Source organism: Scatophagus argus, unplaced genomic scaffold, assembly GCF_020382885.2.
Source record: "Scatophagus argus isolate fScaArg1 unplaced genomic scaffold, fScaArg1.pri scaffold_30_ctg1, whole genome shotgun sequence".
In the NCBI taxonomy this organism is placed as follows: domain Eukaryota; kingdom Metazoa; phylum Chordata; class Actinopteri; family Scatophagidae; genus Scatophagus; species Scatophagus argus.
In genome coordinates, this window is record NW_025421232.1 from 1,750 (window position 1) to 21,667 (window position 19,918).

Genomic DNA, 19,918 nt, shown 5'->3' on the forward strand with positions numbered 1-19,918 from the left:
AGCCTTGAAGATTGTTGGCCGCCGTCTGAATGTGTGCAGATCTGGTCTGGTAAGTTCAACACGGAGGACTCTACATTTATTTACTGATGTCACTTTACTAAAAGCCCAAAAACTGTACAAGTGACCGTATTGTAATAAATTTCAGATCGACTTGAAAAGGCAAACAACATTCTTTCATAGTTAGGGCATCAAAAAAGATCAGTGTTCACCACAAAAGTGTTTTCTATAATGTGTATGTGTGCAATCGATAATCCTATCTAAGTTCTGTAGATCTTTGCATTACAGGGACTGATCTGTAGAAACTGGGCTTTGTTTGTGTTTCGTCTGATGAGATTTGCGTCCACCTTCTTTGCAAGACTACAGTGGTGTTTGGTAATGTTTGTGGATCCGGAGCGACAACACTTCTCTTTCGCGGGTTTGTATGCACAGATCTAGGTCAAATGGAACCTTGCAGAGTTTTACTTTAGGGGGACCTATAAGCTTAAAAATCTTCTTTCAATTTTAGATTAGACATTTCACAGAAAATAAGACTCGAAGAAGCAGCAAATAAACTTTTCACTAAAACAGTAATTTAGCAGAAAATAAGAAGGAGGATCAGATGCCACGATGAAGAAGTGACTATAATGTCTGCAAAAAACTCCTGCAAACATCCACAAAAAGATCAATGCTATGATCCTTTAACAAGACCATGGAATTAACCAATCAGAAGAGACTCCTCATCAACTCATCAGCCAATCAGAGTCATGGCATGTGACCCACCTCCTTTAAGAGAGGTCAGTTTGGGGCCAGTCAGTCTGATGATGGCAGGAGTAATGGATGTACCCAATTACGAGGTAAGCACTAACCTACAAATTTTCACAAAGTTTGACATAATTCACTAACTTTCACAAAATTTCATAAGCCACTAGATGGGGTTAGGGATAAGTCAGGACACTCATAACCAACCCTGCCTTAAGAAAAAGTAAACACAGGGACTTGTATATTCTGGACTATCACCTACTGCAGACAGAATTTAAAATTTGAAGCTTATGTGTGGTAAGGACTTGAAATGTTTGAGTAAACTATAAGCAATCTAAAAATGTAAATCTTAAATAATGACTTGCTTCACTACTCTAAATTGCCCCTAGGTGTGAGTGTGAGAGTGTGTGGTTGTTTGTCTTTGTGTGTTGGCCCTGCGATTGACTGGCGACCAGTCCAGGGTGTACCCCGCCTCTCGCCCGTAGTCAGCTGGGATAGGCTCCAGCCCCCCCACGACCCTGACGGATAAGCGGTATAGAAAATGGATGGATGGATGACTTGCTTCATTGCAAAGGTAATGACTTTAAATACATTGTGTACTCTCCTATTTTATTTAGGTATTTTGTTCTGTGTTCTAAAAATGTATTTTTATTTACAGCTTGAGCCAGAGCGACAAAGCGATGAGGCCAAGGGAAAGAAGAAACAGAAACGAGGCTGACAAGGACATAAATGTCCAATTTGTGGACATATGTATGCAGGCATTGTCCAGCACCTGAAAGGGACAGAGCAGGTTGTCAATAAGACAGAACTGCTCCTTTTGAGCAGACTTGCTCACCGACAGTATTTCATCTAACGCTTAGGAGTTTTCATTTGTTTTATATATTTACTGACTCTATGCATTTTATGCACCAATGTTTTTCTTTTTTATTTTTGCATTTCCACAGCTTCAGAGCAAATCTGGATTGCCCAGTCAGGCTCTGTAAATCCAAATACATCAATAGGCTTGATAAGCACCTGATGACAGTCCATCAACTGAAGGTAGAGTTTTTTTTTTGTGATGTATAGCAAATTGCCATGTTCATGCTTTATGGTAGTGTAAACAGCACTTTGGAGACAAAATGTGAAATATACATGTGACTGATAGCAAATAACATACTGGTGATACTGGAATGGAGAACCCTGATACACAGCCCTGCGGCTGTCATTTGAAGAAAAAATTTAACTTAAAGCAATATTGTACATTTTCGGCAACCTATGGTAAAACTGTACATGGAGAAGGCAAAGGACCGGTTCATCGCGAGGGAACTTGCTCCATGCCAGCCCAGATCCACAGCCTCCACCACCTGCTGCTTCTCCCAGTGAGGGTCTCCACATTTTAGCATTTCACAAGACTGAAATTATAATAATGAAATTAGAATGAACTGCTGTATCATTCATGTATGTTTTATGTGCTGTTGAAAATCACTATCCTATCAATTCTATTCAGTTCAATTTCGGCCCGCAGGGAGAACCACCCCGCCGATAGTCGGTGCACAAAAGAATGAATGACAGGCAGATGTCAACAGTAGACACTGGGTTGGTCATAGAGTTCAACATGAAGATCTGGATGGAGAGATACCTGCAGAAAGATACAGAGAGTGAGAGAGAGAGAGAGAGAAAGGGAGGGAGAGACACAAAACTACGAGGAGAACTGGACACACAGTTAGTGACATAAAATAATGAACTGTATGTTAATCTGACGAGGGGAGAGGATAGAAGAGGAAACGGAGGAGGGGGAACTGCTTGGTGGATCATGTTTGTGTCCCCCGGCAGCATAGGCCTATAGCAGCATAGATATGATAGAGATTTAAAGATTAACACTTAGTCAGGCCTATTCTACCTGTGGCTATATATCATGAGGTGAGTGTAACTATGCCTACCAACCCTACACACTTTATTTGAGGCTAACTATATGCTTTACTAAACAGAAAGGTTTTAAGTTTAGTCTTAAAAGTGGAGGTGGTGTCTGCCTGTCGAACCCAGATTGGCAACTGGTTCCACAGCAGGGGTGCCTGATAGCTAAAGGCTCGTCCTCCTGTTCTACTTTTATGAATTCTGGGAACTGCAAGTAAACCTGCGCTCTGTGATCTGAGTGTTCTATTGGGAATATATGGGACTATTAGATCTTGCAGGTATGATGGGGCTAGTCCATTTAGGGCCTTATATGTAAGTCGGAGAATTTTAAAGTCTATTGTGAATTTTACCGGAAGCCAGTGAAGAGAAGCTAAGATGGAGGAGATGTGATCCCTTTTACCGATTCCTGTTAAAACTCTAGCTGCTGCATTCTGGATCAGCTGCAGGCTATTAATAGAGTAATTTGGACATCCTGACAATAGTGAGTTGCAGTAGTCCAGCCTAGAAGTAACGAAAGCATGGACAAGTTTTTCAGCATCACTCTGCGAGAGGACGCTCCTAATCTTAGCAATATTACGGAGGTGAAAGAAGGCGATCTTAGAGGTCTGTTTAATGTGATGGATAAATGACACGTCCTGATCGAAGATAATGCCGAGGTTCCTCGCAGTCGTACTGGGGGCCAAAGTAATGCCGTCCAGAGAGACAGTATTTTCAGCTATTCTAGTTCTAAGATGTTTGGGACCTAGAACAATGATCTCAGTTTTGTCTGATAAAAAATTGGAGGTCATCCAGTCCTTTATGTCTTTAAGACATGCCTGGAGTCTGGCTAATGGCTCTGTTTCTTCAGGCTTTAAGGATAAGCACAGCTGAGTGTCATCAGCATAACAATGAAAGTTTATGCCATGTTTCTGAATAATATTTCCTAGAGGGAGCATGTATAAGGTGAACAGGATCGGCCCAAGCATTGAACCTTGTGGAACACCGAGGTTAACCCTTATATATGAAGAGGAAACATCATTAACGTGAAAAAAGTGAAATCTATCTGTTAAATATGATTTGAACCAGCGTAGCGCAGTCCCTGTGATCCTAGTCTCACGTTCTAATCTGTGTAATAAAATGTTGTTGTGCGACTTAGTAGGAGCAATTTGGTTATTGGCAAAGAGTCAATGATTATGGAAAATAATCATCAAAGTAAAATCAGTGTATGCTTACAGCAACAACCATCCATAGATAAGTATCACTTTGTAATAAACACTATTATAATCTAAGTTTTATCAACACACATTAACTATTAACTAAGATAACACAGGTACAGCAACAAGAGTATATCTATACATAGGTGTGCATATATACAGGAGTGTGTGTGTGTGTGTGTATGTATGGGTGTGTGAGAAAGAGATGATGACAACAGTATGGAGGCTAACAAGCTAGCCAGGTAGCGGCTAACAAGCTAGTGGCTAAAAACAAACAAAATGGCGGTTAGCAAGCTAGCCAGAGGGTGGCTAACAAGCTACAGGCTAAAAACAAACAAGATGGCGGTTAGCAAGCTAGCCAGAGGGTGGCTAACAAGCTACAGGCTAAAAACAAACAAAATGGCGGTTAGCAAGATAGCAGCTAACAAGATAGCAGCTAACAACAAGCTAGTGGCTGACTACAATTAAGATGGCGGATGGCCACGTGAGTGGAGGAACTACAACCAGAATGGTGGAGGACCACATGAGGAGGGGTCAGCACACCAGGATGAACAACCACATAAAGGATGACTCAGCAAACAAAACTAGTCACACGCATGTGATGACTCAGCAAAACTCCAAATGACTACCGAAGAATACGCCGGCCGTATTATTCAGAGCCAAGATGGTGATAGCCAACGTGATGTTGCTTATGTGGTCACAGAAGGGAACAATGGGCGGAAGCCTTTGCGCGCCACGTACCCCTTGGTTACGGTTCGTGATCGCGTGCTCGGACTTTCGCCTCACCGTTCAGAAAGAAGAGTGTGAGGGAAGATAGAAATGAAAATACAAGAAAACACAACCCAATAAAATAATCCACTCTAATTCTTTAGAAACTCGCGTGTCACCACACAATAGCGGAGTCAGTAAACCGGAGTTTATCTGCTCAGCTATTGGCCCTTTAACTGGTGACGCGCGGTCTCGCTGAAACGGCGGAAATGACCGACCGGAAAACAAAATCAATGAATGCAGCACTTAAAAGTTACAGAAATCATGTGTAAACAACCCTACGTTACACTATCTCTGCCCAGACATAAGCCTCTTACGTTGCGTTGCTCCGATCATTCGGAGTTTGAAATAATGATCCGCTTAAACGTTCGCAGCGTCGTCCTCGGCGGGATGCTGGCGGTCCGTTATTCTGATGATGCGGAGTGTTGATCTCTCGGCGGCAGCGGAGAAAATCACCGGTGAAAAAGTTAACAAACTTTGTTTTCGTCCTTAACAAAGTCGGCGCGCGGCTCGTTAACGCGCGATCAGCTGATTGTTCAGCGATCCACGTCGGATGAAGAAAAAAAGGAAAAGTTACGGAGAAAAATACAGCAGTCTGTTTCTCGGCCTGCGAGTTGCAGAACTGTGACCCGGGATCTAAAATGATGTTAATCAAAACGTTTGATTGTTGCTCCCTTTTGGCGGTTTGGACATTTGGAGAGCCTGGAGAAGCTCTCACTGTCACAGCACGCACGGGGAAAAAGCGAAGTCCGATGGTCGCAGTGACCTTTTATTACCTGAGTGACGTCACCGTAGATTCCTTAGGGATGGCTGGCACACAGCCAATGTCTGTGCTCGTTCGGGGCTCGAATTTATGACTAGGCGTACGCCATAAAATAGATTTCTAACGGTTAGTCACTCTAAGTCAGGCTTTATGGGTCACATGTAGGCCTCTCTATTGTTCTCCAGAGCACATGACCAGAGATCCCAACACAGCCTATATGTCAGGAGATAGGCTAGCTTACAGCAGGGCCCGGAAAGAACTGAAAAAGGGCATCCAGCTGGCTAAACACAGGCACAAGCAGCGCATTGAGGAGCACTTCAACAACAACGATCCACGTAACATGTGGAAAGGCATCAGGACCATCACAGACTATAAGCGGAATGACCAGCAGGTCAGCCATGTCCCGACCCTACCTGACACCTTGAACAGCTTCTTCGCACGCTTCGGCTCTCCGAGCAGCAGAAGAACTGCTGACCTTCCTCAGCCAGAGGTGCAGCAGCAGCCTCTCGTCCTGCAGCTGCACCAAGTGACCTCTGCTTTGAGGAGGATCAATGTCAACAAGGCTGCAGGTCCAGATAAGGTGTCAGGGCGCACACTGAAGTCATGCGCTGACCAACTGGCAGAAGTCTTCCTGGACATCTTCAACCCGTCCATACAGCTGTCCACGGTCCCTGTGTGCCTGAAGTCCTCCATCATTGTGCCCGTGCCCAAGAAATCAACCATCACCTGCCTCAACGACTACCGACCTGTCACTCTGACCCCGGTTATTATGAAGTGCTTCGAGAGGATCCTCCTGAGATACATCAAGGACGCCGTCCCCGTTGGCCTGGACAGTCTGCAGTTCGCCTACAGGGAGAACCGTTCTACGGAGGATGCCGTCTCGCTAGCACTTCACACGGCCCTGACTCACCTGCAGCATCCTAACACCTATGTTAGGATGCTATTTGTGGACTTCAGCTCGGCTTTTAACACCGTTCCCCGGATATGCTGGCCCTGAAGCTCCACAACCTGGGTTTGTCAGACTCACTCTGCTCCTGGATCAGGGACTTCCTCACCAACAGGCCCCAGGTGGTGAGGATAGGGGAGTCTACATCAGCCCCACTGATCCTCAACACTGGCACGCCGCAGGGTTGTGTACTCAGCCCTGCCTTATTCATCCTCTACACACGACTGCTCTGCTATCCACCCCACAAACATGGTCGTTAAGTTCGCGGACAACACCACTGTGGTGGGTCTCATATCCAACAATGATGAGACCCACTACAGAGATGAAGTCCAGAACTTGACACAGTGGTGTTCCAGGAACAACCTCATCCTGAACATCAGCAAAACCAAGGAGGTCATAGTGGACTACAGGAGGTCCAGGAAGATCGATCACGCTCCTGTCTGTATACTCGGGGAGGCGGTTGAGCGGGTGGACAGCATTAAATTCCTGGGCGTCCACATTTCCTCTGACCTCTCCTGGTCAGTGAACACCTCACACCTGGTGAAAAAGGCCCAACAACGGCTTTTCTTTCTCAGGAAGTTGAAACAGACTGGACTGTCTACTCAGCTGCTCATGAACTTTTACAGAGCCACAATCGAAAGCATCCTGTGTCTCAGTGTGACTGTGTGGTATGGCAGTTGCACAGCACATGACAGAAAGGACTTAGCCCGGGTGGTGAGGACAGCACAGGGGATTGTGGGCTGCAGTCTACCAGATCTGGACTCAGTTTACACTGCCCGAGTCCAGAAGAAGGCAAGACGCATTGCCACAGACCCCACCCACCCGGGCAACGAACTGTTTGTACCGCTTCCATCAGGAAAGCGGTACAGGAACATTAAAACCAGCACCAACAGACTCAGGGACAGCTTCTTCCCCAGAGCTGTTAAAGCAATAACCCCCCTACAGTGAAACACTCACGTCCCACCCCCATACAGGACTTCACACATACACCCTCCCCCGTCTATCTGCATACACACACTCAGCATACACATAGTCTGGCACTAAGTGCACTTTTTTTATCTACCTCATTTTGTATTTTATATTTTTATATTTTTTTCTTAAGTGTGCAATTTTAATTTTCTCTGACTATTTATAAGTGTGTTTTTAAGCTGAGAATCTGCACAAAATTTCATTATGCTTGCATAATGACAATAAAGACTCTTGAATCTTCTTTTTCAGGGGAGCAACCATATCTAAAACTGTGTGCAATGTGGCTGCAGCGTTATTAACAAAAGAATCAATTTCTGCAGGATTAACGTTTAAATCAGTATGCTCTGTTGTACTGGTACATGGTGCTGAGGGGAGCTGTGGATTTAGGATTGCATCCCTAAATCTGTCTACACTATCTTCAGAGAGGCATCTGGTATAGTAGACCTTTTTGTTGTGTGCTATAAAGTCTGTTAGAGTTAGTTCAAAAATTACAAGTGAATGGTCTGAAAGGAGAGGGTTTTGAGGGACAACTAACAGGTTCTTAGTTTCTAGGCCGTAGGTGAGAACCAGATCGATGTGTGATTGTGGCAGTGTGTTGGTTCATTCACTATCTGAAGGAAACCTGTTGAATCTAAGAGTGAACTAAAGGCTGTCTTAAGACTGTCAGAGTCAACATCCATATGAATGTTAAAGTCACCTGCTATAATGACTTTATCTGTACTGAGTACTAAACTAGATAAGAAGTCTGAAAACTCACGGGGTGGTTCTCCCTACGGGCCGAAATCGAACTGATAGGATAGTGATTCTCAACATCACATAAAAAAAAAAAAAAAAAAAAAGAATACATGAATGTTACAGCAGTTCATTATAATTTTCATTACTATAATTTTCTTATAACTTGTGAAATGTTAAAATCATATTGAGGTGGTAGCAAAAGTGAAACTAAACAGTTGAGATTTTGTTTTGCTTATCTTTTTAGTAATGTCATTTCTCATGTTGTTAATTGCTTTCCTGCCTGTACAACATCCATTGCACGTCTGCCCGTCCTGGGTGAGGGATCCCTCCTCTGTTGCTCACCCTGAGGTTTCTTCCATTTTTTCCTGTTAAAGGTTTTTCTGGGAGTTTTTCCTTAGTCGATGTGAGGGTCGAAGGGCAGAGGATGTTGCTGATGTTATGTTAAGCCCTTTGAGACAAACTGCTTGTAAAAATGGGCTATACAAATAAAGTTGACTTGACTTGACTTGACAGGAACTCCTCCTCCTCGGCCTGTGCCTCGAGGAATATGATAGTTAATATAACCAGATGGAGTTGATTCATTTAAACATTTAAACATACTCTTCATTCCGTAACCAAGTCTCAGTGAGACAGAATATATCGGACTGATGATCAATAATTAGATCACTGACTAGGAGGGATTTAGAGTGGAGGGATCATATATTTAATAATCCACATCTGATTGTCCTATTTTTTGGCTCTAAATATTTGCTAGTTTGTATTTTTATGAGGTTATTATGATTAACACTTCTTAAATTTTGTGCTGGTTGGACTATGGGAGGACGAGGCACTGACACTATTTCTATGGGATTGTTAAACTTAGTATTACTGTGTGCATTTATATTTTTATTTATTCTAATTTTAACGGAGGGCGGCAGTCCTACAGAAGCAGCAGAGAAGTGTGTAAGACAGCGACTCTGCTTCCTGGCCTCGACCCTGGGTTGTCAGGGCGTTGGTTGTCTAATAAACTTGGCCATATTGGTAGAAATAAGAGCCGCACCACCCCAAGTGGGATGAATGCCGTCTCTGCTAATGAGGCCAGGTTTTCCCCAGAAATTCTCCCAATTATCTATAAAGGCCACGTTGTTTTCTGGACACCACCGTGACAGCCAGCGATGGAGCGATGACATGCGGCTAAACATGTCATCACTGGTCAGATTCGGGAGGGGACCAGAGAACACTACGGAGTCCGACATGGTTTTTGCTAAATTACACACCGACTCAATATTTACTTTGGTGACCTCCGACTGGCGTAGCCGAGTGTCATTAGCGCTGACGTGAATTATAATCTTACCATATTTACTCTTATCTCTCGCCAGCAGCTTTAAATTGCCCTCTTTGTTGCCCGCTCTGGCCCCCGGGATGCATTTGACTATGGTCGCTGGTGTCGCCTTCACATATCGCAAAACGGAATCGCCAATAACCAGGGTCGGTTTCTCAGCGGGTGTGTCACTGAGTGGGGAAAAGCGGTTAGACACATGAAGCGGTTGGTGCTGAACCACGGGCCTTTGTTTTGGACTACGCTTCTTTCGAACCACCACCCAACCTCCCTGACTTCCCGGCTGCTCGGGGGCTGCCGGGGGGCGGCTGACATCAGCTAAAGTAGCTAAAGTAGGCCGGTCCGCACAGGCTAACTGCTGCTGGCTAGCTGTCGGGACTAATGGACTATGATCTATTGCCTCTCTCCCTTGCTCTCTCTGTCGCTCTCCTGCTCTCTCTCTCTCTCTCTCTCTCTCTCTCTCTCTCTCTCAAACCAACCGGTCAAGGCAGATGGCCGCCCATCTTGAGCCGGGGTCTGCTCCGAGGTTTCTGCCTTCTAAAAGGCAGTTTTTCCTCGCCACTGTCGCCAAGTGCTTGCTCAAGGGGGAATGTTGGGCTCTCTCTATTTTACAATTTAATTAAAGAGTTTGGTCTAGACCTGCTCTAATTGGAAAGTGTCATGAGATAACTTTTGTTGTGAATTGGCGCTATATAAATAAACTGAATTGAATTGAATTGAAAATCTACAGTACGAAGCCGGGCCTCTAACTCAGTTAGCCTCGCCTCCAAGGCTATGAATAAGCTACACTTTCTACACATCTCACTCTCACTAAAGGAGGCAGAGGAATAACTAAACATTTCACACACCTTACAGAAGATGGGAGAGGGAGAGGCAGAGGGAGAGTGAGTGGAAGAAACCATGTTAGCACTAAGCTAATCTGAGCTGAACGACAGACAGAATGGGTATCGGGAAAGGAAAGAATCTGGATGATCGTGCGGTTAATAAACTTTTCCTAAAGTGCTTGTGTACTTATTTGTAAGAGCCAACCACAGAAAAAGCTAACACAAAATATGTCAATTGAAGTACACCAATGCCACCGAATGCCAAACGCTAGCAAGAGAATAAGTAGTGCAAGAACAGGAAGTGACGTAATACGCAATATGTTACCCAACGCAGGTCCTGAGAGGTCCTGATCCTTCACTCTCCTTCCTCCACAGCATCCTCCACCTGCTGTGTCTCCCGATGAGGCTCTCCACGTCCAGGCCAGCCCAGACCCACAGCCTCCTTCGTCTGCTGCTTCTCCCGATGAGGCTCTCCACGTCCAGGCCAGCCCAGATCCACAGCCTCCTCCACCTCCTGCTTCTCCCGATGAGGCTCTCCACGTTCAGGCCAGCCCAGATCCACAGCATCCTCCGCCTGCTGTTTCTCCCGATGAGGCTCTCCACGTTCAGGCCAGCCCAGATCCACAGCATCCTCCGCCTCCTGCTTCTCCCGATGAGGCTCTCCACGTTCAGGCCAGCCCAGATCCACAGCATCCTCCGCCTCCTGCTTCTCCCGATGAGGCTCTCCACGTTCAGGCCAGCCCAGATCCACAGCATCCTCCGCCTCCTGCTTCTCCCGATGAGGCTCTCCACGTTCAGGACATCCCAGATCCACAGCATCCTCCACCTCCTGCTTCTCCCAGGCTGTACACAGATGTACAGCCTCCCCCTCCTCCTCCCAGTGTGTGTGTCCTTGACATGGACTGCCCAGATTCCAAGCCTCCATCTCCTCTCCTTGACCAGGGAAGTCCAGATATACAGCTTCTTCCTCCCTATAAGGATCTGCTTGACCAGGTCATCCTTGATCCCCAGTCTCCTTCTCTTCCCCGCCCCCCCTTTCTCCCAAGGAAGGTCTCCACAGCAAGACCAGTCCAGATATACAACTTTCAAACTCCTCCACTAGCAAGTCTCTCCCTGACTCCACAACAGTGTCCTCCATAGTGTCAGCCACAGCTGAGACATCATTACGTACATCATCTCCATTGCAGCCCTCAGTGAGGAAAAAACAAGGACCAGCAACCAACAACCAGTTAGATCACCTGCACCTGGGTGCCGTAGCTGCCAGGTTCTCTATACAGAGCTACAGGTCGTGAAGCAGCAACTGGAATGCGAGCTTGAGAGGAACCATCAGCTCAAACAGCTGCATTCTTCAGCCAGTCGTTCTGTGAGTGTTGTTATTCCTCCTATGGAAATGATGAGTGTGAAGAATTATGCCAGTTATGCTCAGGAAATTGATGAATATGCCTGTGTTTTATTTCAGGTAGCCAAATATGGTCGGCTTAAGCACTTTTTGCCCAGCAAGGCACCACATGGTAAATATGTCCTGTCAAAGTATTTGTATTCACAGATGTAATGCAAAATTGGGTAATTCATATTGTGATTTTTAAGAAGAAAGAAAGTGACATATCTTGTCATTGGAGGGAACTCACTCCAACGAAATTTGTTCTCTGCATTTAACCCACCCAAGTGACGTGAACACACACAGCAAACCCGGGGCAGTGGGCGACCGCGTGCAGCGCCCGGGGAGCAGTGGGGGTTAGGTACCTTGCTCAAGGGTACCTCAGCCATGGACACCGGGACGGGGAATCGAACCAGCGATCCACCGGTTACGGGTCCGACACCCTAACCGCTGATCCACGACTGCCCCTTTATAAGAAGTTCAGCAGATGTGGGACACAGTGGGTTGACACGGGTGTATAGTGCACAACAATGTAAGATGGCTATTCATATATTTGTTACCGGTTCTTTAAAAGTATTTAATTTGTCATGATCAATAATTCATTCATTAATCCATTTATTAATTTTTGACTTGTCCTGTCAGTGAAACTGGTCCTAGCTTTTCAAGGCCATGTAGAAGAAAAATTCGAGAAAATGCCAAACAGAGAGCCACTCGTGACCCATTTCCTCGAATTCATGGCAGATGGTGAAGTCCCAGCTATCAGCCTCCTTTTCCTACAAAACCATGGGATAGTTCGAGAGTAAGTATTAGATTTTTTTTTACATGGATTGTCAGTGCCAATATATAGGAAATTAACTGATCTTTATTTTTAAGATACTAATCTAAACCTATTCTTTAAAGATTTTTAGCTCACCTGCAACAACAAGGGTTCAAACCCACAACGCAGAGAAGCTACCTGACAGATGTTGTGGCCTTTCTGAAATACGTCCTTAACATGGCACCACAACAAGTGCGACTCTCAACCAGGAGCATCAATGCCCTCTTGGTTGAAATAAGGGCGCGTATCAGAGATGTTAGCCGTGAGATTGTTGGCCACCGACTGAATGTGCGCAGATCTAAGTCTGGTAAGTTCAACACAGAGGACTGTTGTTGTTTATTGACATCACTTTACTAAAAGCCCAAAAACTGCATGAAGATTAAAGATTAAGATTAAAGTGACATATTTTGTCATTGGAGGGAACTCACTCCAACGAAATTTGTGCTCTGCATTTAACCCACCCAAGTGACGTGCACACACACAGCAAACCCGGGGCAGTGGGCGACCGCGTGCAGCGCCTGGGGAGCAGTGGGGGTTAGGTACCTTGCTCAAGGGTACCTCAGCCATGGACATGGAATCGAACCAGCGATCCACCGGTTACGGGTCCGACACCCTAACCGCTGATCCACGACTGCCCCACTGTATTGTGAAAAATTTCAGATCGACTCAAACAAACATGCTGCTTTCATAGAGAGGGCACCAAAAAAGATCAGTGCTGCACTCGGTATGTATGAATTCTCACTACAAAAGCTTTATCTTTAATGCGTATGTGTGCAATGTAATCCTATCTAAGCACTACAGATCTTTGCATTACTGGACTGATCTGTAGAAAATGGGCTTTATTTGCATTTCGTCTGATGAGATTTGCATCCACTTTCTTTGTAAATGGAACCCTGCAGAGTTTTACTTTAGGAGGAACCTATGTGTACAAACTGGACTTTCACATATGGATCGGTATGTGGATGTAAATGTCCTCCATTTTAAACACTCTGTGGTCAGTGTGTTGTGTGTTTTGTAGTGTACCGCGCTCCTTTGTAGTGTACTTTGTAGTCATAACTATAATTTTCTTATAACTTGTGAAATGTTGAAATCATATTGAGGTGGTAGCAAAAAGTGAAACTAAACAGTTGAGATTTTGTTTTACTTATCTTTTTAGTAATGTCATTTCTCATGTTGTTAATTGCTTTCCTGCCTGTACAACATCCATTGCACGTCTGCCCGTCCTGGGTGAGGGATCCCTCCTCTGTTGCTCACCCTGAGGTTTCTTCCATTTTTTCCTGTTAAAGGTTTTTCTGGGAGTTTTTCCTTAGTCGATGTGAGGGTCGAAGGGCAGAGGATGTTGCTGATGTTATGTTAAGCCCTTTGAGACAAACTGCTTGTAAAACTGGGCTATACAAATAAAGTTGACTTGACTTACTGCGCTCCTGTCCCATACTCTGAATTTTTACTGGAATTTTCAGAGTTCCTATCGAGTCTCGTCCTTAAACCTAATAAAGTAATTATCATGGGCGATTCAACATCGACGTGGACGATAGTAATGATAGCCTTTGCACAGCATTTATCTCCCTATTAGATTCAATCGGCTTCTGTCAGTGTGTACATAAACCCACTCACTGCTTCAGTCACACTCTTGACCTTGTTCTGACATATGGCATTGAAGTAGAACATTTAATAGTCTTTGAACCAAATTTTCTTCTATCTGACCATTGTTTAATAACTTTTGAGTTTGTACTATTTGACTTCATACCACCAAGAAAAAACTCCTACACTAGATACGTGTGTGTTAGTGCTGTGGCTAAATTTAAAGAAGCAGTTCTATTGTCATAAACTTCAGTATCATGTCCAGATACTAGTGAACATTACAGCAATCCCTCTCAAATGGACCATTTTGTGGACAGTGCTGCAAACTCATTAAGGACAACGATAGACTCTGTTGCCCCGTTAAAAAAGAAATGCATAAAGCAAAATAGACTTGCACCCTGGTTATAATACAGAGGTTCGCAAATGCGAACAAAAACTTAAAAGGAAATGGCATTCCTCCAAACCTATTGAATCTCGCTCAGTCTCAGTCAAGACAGTCTTAGATCATATAAGTAGGCCCTACAGACTGCCAGAGCAGCCTATTACTCGAAATTAATTGAGGATAACAAGCATAATCCCAGGTTTCTCTTCAGCACTGTAGCCAGGCTGACAGAGAGCCATAGTGCTATCGAGCCTTGTATCCCTGTGATCCTCAGCAGCAGTGACTTTATAACCTTTTGTAACAACAAGATTTTAAACATTAGAGACAAAATTCAACACCTATTGACCTCAGCTGGTACTGATATAACATCAAACACTGGTGCCTTAGAAACAACAGTAGAAACAGATAATCATCTTGACTGCTTTTCTCCTATTGACCCTCATCAGCTACATTCACTTATATATTCATCCAAGGGCAGCCATCTTGCACAAGAACTTTGCACTACTCTTTTCATTTGCACTACTCTGCCATTTGCACAATACCACCGTAAATATTATTGTCATCCCAGACATATATATTTTTTTTTATTCTGGTAATTCTTATATTTATATAGTGCTGTTTTATATTTATAGTAGTTAGTATTGGTTATTGGGCTTATACCGGGACTAGGGAAACTAATTTCGTTCCACCTCATGTTTCTACATGTGTGAAATGACAATAAAGCTCCTTGAATCCTTGAATCCACAACAACCAGCATGAGAGATCATATTTCTCCTGTACTGGCTTCTCTACATTGGCTAGGCCAGCCCCTAGTTATGCTGCTATAGGCTTAGACTGCCGGAGATCTCCCATGATGCACTGAGCTCTTTCTTCCTCTCCCTCTCCTTCTGCACACATTTATGTCCCATTAACACATATCACTAACTCAACCTCTTCCCTGGAGTCCTTGTGCTTTCCCTTCTCGCAGGTTCTCATGGATCGTGGTCGGACCTCCTGCTGCGGTCCTGCTCAAAACTTACTGCAATTACTCCTATTTAGTCATAATCTATTTTAATTCTATTGCTACTCTGCTGCAGCAGCTACCATTATTATTGTTACTAAAATTACTATCATAATCACCATACTTCATTGAAATTATCATTATCTACAGTTCCAATACTTCTAGTGTTATTACTGCTGCTATGCATCTCTGCTTGTGTGCTCCTTCTCTCATGCTCCATCCCCTCCCTCTCTCTCTCTCTCTCTTTGTCTGTCTCTCTCGCTCTCTCTCTCTCTCTCTCTCTCTCTCTCTCCCCCATTCAGATCAGATCAGATCAGATCAGAATTCCTTTATTTATCCCTGGAGGGAAATTCTTGTTTTTACAGACATTGCACATGCAGTATTCCCGACCAAGAAAGGAGAAAAGTGCAGAGTATAAAAAATAGGATAAACTTAATAAAGATAGGATAAACAAAACTAAAATCTCAAAGTACAGGTATTTACAAAAAACTGTATTCAAATTTTTAAGAAATTTTAAAATACAGATATGTACATGTGTAAAAAGCCAATATGTACATTGTATATATACAATGAGTGTGTCCGTCACAGTGCTGAGTTTAACAGTTTGATGGCGACAGGCAGGAATGATTTCCTGTGTCGCTCTGTGGTGCATCATGGGAGTCAGAGTCTGTTGCTGAACGAGCTCCTGTAGCCGATCAGCACATTGTGGAGAGGGTGAGAGGGAAAGTCCAGTATAGTTCTTATTTTGGACAACATCCTCCTCTCAGACACCACTGTCAGAGAGTCCAGTTCCTCTCCCACAACATGGCTGGCCTTCTTGATGATTCTATTGAGTCTGTTGGTGTCCCTCACCCTCAGGCAGCTGCCCCAGCAGGCAACGGCATATGTGATGGCACTGGACACCACCGACTCATAGAACATCCTCAGCATCGTCCTGCAGATGTTGAAGGACCTCAGCCGCCTCAGAAAGTAGAGGCGACTCTGGCCCTTTCTGTAGACCATGTCCACGTTCTTGCATCAGTCCAGCTTGTGGTCTAAGTACACCCCCAGGTATTTGTACTCCTCCACCACCTCCACAGTGTCCCCTTTGATGTTGATAGGGGTCACTGGAGCCTTAGTCCTCCTCAGGTCCACCACCAGTTCTTTGGTCTTTGTCACATTGAGCTGTAGGTGGTTTTTCCCGCTCCATGTGACAAAGTTGTCCACTACCGTCCTGTACTCCCTCTCATCCCCCCCAGTAATACACCCAACCACTGCAGAGTCATCAGAAAATTTCTGAAGATGGCAGGACTCTGTGCAGTGCGTAAAGTCTGTGGTGTAGATTGTGAAGAGGAAGGGAGAGAGGACAGTCCCCTGTGGAGCCCCGGTGTTGCTGATCACTTCATCTGACAGGCAGCACTTCAGGCGTACGTACTGCGGTCTGCCCGTCAGATAGTCTGCGATCCAGGACACCAGTGGGGCATCCACCTGCATCGCTGTCAGCTTCTCAGCCAGCAGAGCCGGCCTGATGGTGTCAAACGCACTCAAGAAATCGAAGAACATGATTCTCACAGTGCTTGCCGGCTTGTCTCAGGTGAGTGTAGACTCTGTTCAGCAGGTAGATGATGGCATCGTCCACTCCAAGGCGGGGCTGGTAGGCGAACTGAAGGGGATCCTGAAGCGGTTGGACCATGGGCCTGAGCTGCTCCAGGACGAGTCTTTCCAGGGTCTTCATGATGTGTGACGTCAGGGCCACAGGCCTGTAGTCCTTGGGGTCGCTGGGACGCGGCGTCTTCGGGACAGGAACGAGGCATGACGTCTTCCACACCACGGGGACCCTCTGGAGACTCAGACTCAGGTTGAAGACATGATGGAGTATCAGCTCACCTTGTCCTCTTCAGTATCTGGGCCTGCAGCTTTGCCTGCATGGAGTCTCTGCAGCTGTCTTCTCACCTGGTCAGCTGTGAAGGTCATCGTTGGGGTGATGGGTGGGGGAGGAGTGCTTGTGGTACCCAGGTGAGAGTGGTCCACCCAGGCTTCTGGGGACAAGGTGTGAGCGAGGCCATCCAGATGGAATGTGGGTGGAGGGAGAGAGGCTGGAGTGGCTGGTTGCTGCAGCCGTACTGCTGAGGAGTCGTTTGAAGTGTGAATTGGGGTCCCTGTGTCGAATCTGTTAAAAAACTGATTCAGCTCATTCGCCCGTTCCACACCGCCATCAACTCCTCCGCTGTTTGGCCCGTAACCTGTGATGGTCCTCATGCCACTCCACACCTCCCTCATGTTGTTCTGCTGGAGTTTCCACTCCAGCTTCCTCCGGTACCTCTTCTTTGCCTCCCTGATCTTTATTCTCAGGGTGCGCTGAATAGCTCTCACCTCCTCCCTATTGCCTGCTCTGAAAGCCCTCTTCTTGTCATTGAGGATGGCTTTGATGTCCTTGGTTACCCACGGCTTGTTGTTGGGGTAACACTTTACAGTTGTGGTTGGGACAATGGTGTCCACACAGAAGTTTATGTAGGCAGTGATGCACTCAGTGAGCCCATCAATGTCCTGGCCGTGGGGCTCACAGAGTGCCTGCCAGTCTGTCACCTCAAAACAGCCCTGGAGTGTCTCATTGGCCTCGTCTGTCCATCTCCTCACAGTCCTTGAAGTTGTGGGCAGACGCTTTACGAGAGGCACATAGCAGGGGGAGAGGTGGATCAGGTTGTGCTCAGTGAGCCCATCAATGTCCTGGCCGTGGGGCTCACAGAGTGCCTGCCAGTCTGTCACCTCAAAACAGCCCTGGAGTGTCTCATTGGCCTCGTCTGTCCATCTCCTCACAGTCCTTGAAGTTGTGGGCAGACGCTTTACGAGAGGCACATAGCAGGGGGAGAGGTGGATCAGGTTGTGATCTGACCTGCCTAGTGGGGGGAGGGGGGACGAGCTGTAACAATCCTTTGCATTAGCATACAGCAGATCAATTGTTCTTCCCTCTCTGGTAGGACAGTTCACAAACTGGGTGAAAGTGGGGAGTGTTTTGTCCAGGTTAGTATGGTTGAAATCACCCGAGATTGCAATGAATGCACTCGGGTGCTGAGTCTGTATCCGGGCTATTGCAGAGTGAATAGTGTCACATGTCCTGCTGGGGTTTGCAGAGGGGGGAACATAAACAGTTACCATGACAACATGTGAAAACTCCCTGGGCAGGTAATATGGACGTAGTCCAACGGCACACAGTTCCACATCCGGGCTGCAGATGCGCTCCTTCACCGTGATGTGAGCTGGATTACACCACCGGTTGTTAACGAGCACGGCAAGCCCCCCCCCCTTTGTGCTTACCGCTGGTAGCGCAGTCTCTGTCCGCACGAACCGTATGGAAGCCCGTTACCGTCACATTGTCGTCGGGTATGTCCTGGTGCAGCCATGTCTCCGTAAAGCACATCAAACTGCACTCCCGGCATTCCCTCTGACTCTGCGACAGTGCCGTCAGTTCGTCCATCTTATTCCCGAGTGACCTCACATTTCCCATGACGATAGAGGGGAGACACGGCTTAAACTTTCTAGTCATAAGCCTCCGCTGTTTCAAAGCTTCCCTCTTCCTCCGTAACTTTTTATTTCCCCTGCATCCCCTGTGCGTTTTAATCCAGCATTCAGCAGGGATTACTCTCGGTGTTTTCCCTGGAGCGGTGGCCGGCTTCAGGTCCATCAGCTGATCCCGAGTGTAAACAATGCGGGCAGCGAGGAGTTTCATCGCCGCTCCGAAAAGTGTAGTTCAGCGACGAACAAAACACCAAAAAGACACACAACTTTCCTGGTGTGTGGTAGGTAGAAAAACAGTGTAGTCCAGAGTAAAAGAAAGTAAAAGGAGTCGCGAAGAAATAATAAAATAGTAAAAAACAGTGAGAAAGATCGGGAGTGTCTGTAACAGGCTGCACACGTATCGACGCATGCGCACTATTCCCCATTCCTCCTTCCCCCAGACAGCAAGGAGGCACTGAGGGTTTTTTTTGGACTCCTGGGTGGGTTTATCATCGCAATAACTGGGCACCGAAAGGGGGTTGTCATAAATATGACCACAGAAGAGGTGAGAGAGGCAGAAAAAGACAAAGATGGTGCTCGCATCATCTGTGTAAGTACAAAGAGGATTATAAAATGACAAAGTGATGCAGGTCACATTGTGATATACATTGATATACATTGTTTAATCAGTTGGTCTGTGACTACTATGTCCTTTGGTACGATAGGTGGAACAGCACAAGACCCAACGCTATCACGGACAAGCGGCTGTTCCCCTCCACCGTCACGAGTATGCCTGGATGCAGCGATACAACCAGCTAAGAGGTCAAGTTGAAGGAGTGTCTGCAGAGACCTTTTTTCACAACACCAATGGGGGGGGTCCTGCTCAAGCTGCCAGAGCTCTTTCAAGCTGCTTGGAAGTCGATGAATTTGGGGTCTGCACCCACTTTCAACATGTTGAGGTGATCCTACAGCACTTATGTAAGACAAGTTCTAATCTGTTTTTAGCACAAATGTTCAACTGGTTTATTTTCCACAGCGGATGATCCGACGGAGGATATTCTTCAGAGCAGAGCACTGACAGTTCTGGCCATTTCAACCTATGCTCTGAAAAAAGGGGCCAAAGGTGGCGAAAAAGGTTC

General features: G+C 45.8%; 3 long non-coding RNA genes across 3 annotated transcripts; all 3 read left to right on the forward strand.

The window, feature by feature from the left end:
- Nucleotides 1-1,250: 1,250 nt before the first annotated feature.
- Nucleotides 1,251-2,124, forward strand: LOC124055948. Its single transcript, XR_006842885.1, has 3 exons — nt 1,251-1,528; nt 1,683-1,776; nt 2,017-2,124. It is a non-coding gene; the product is annotated as an uncharacterized LOC124055948 (long non-coding RNA).
- A 9,324-nt stretch (nt 2,125-11,448) lies between these two features.
- Nucleotides 11,449-12,303, forward strand: LOC124055949. Its single transcript, XR_006842886.1, has 3 exons — nt 11,449-11,510; nt 11,607-11,658; nt 12,168-12,303. It is a non-coding gene; the product is annotated as an uncharacterized LOC124055949 (long non-coding RNA).
- Nucleotides 12,304-12,431: 128 nt separating this feature from the next.
- On the forward strand, nt 12,432-19,262 carry LOC124055951. The gene is made up of 3 exons (XR_006842888.1): nt 12,432-12,649; nt 13,003-13,066; nt 19,241-19,262. It is a non-coding gene; the product is annotated as an uncharacterized LOC124055951 (long non-coding RNA).
- The last annotated feature ends 656 nt before the right edge of the window (nt 19,263-19,918 follow it).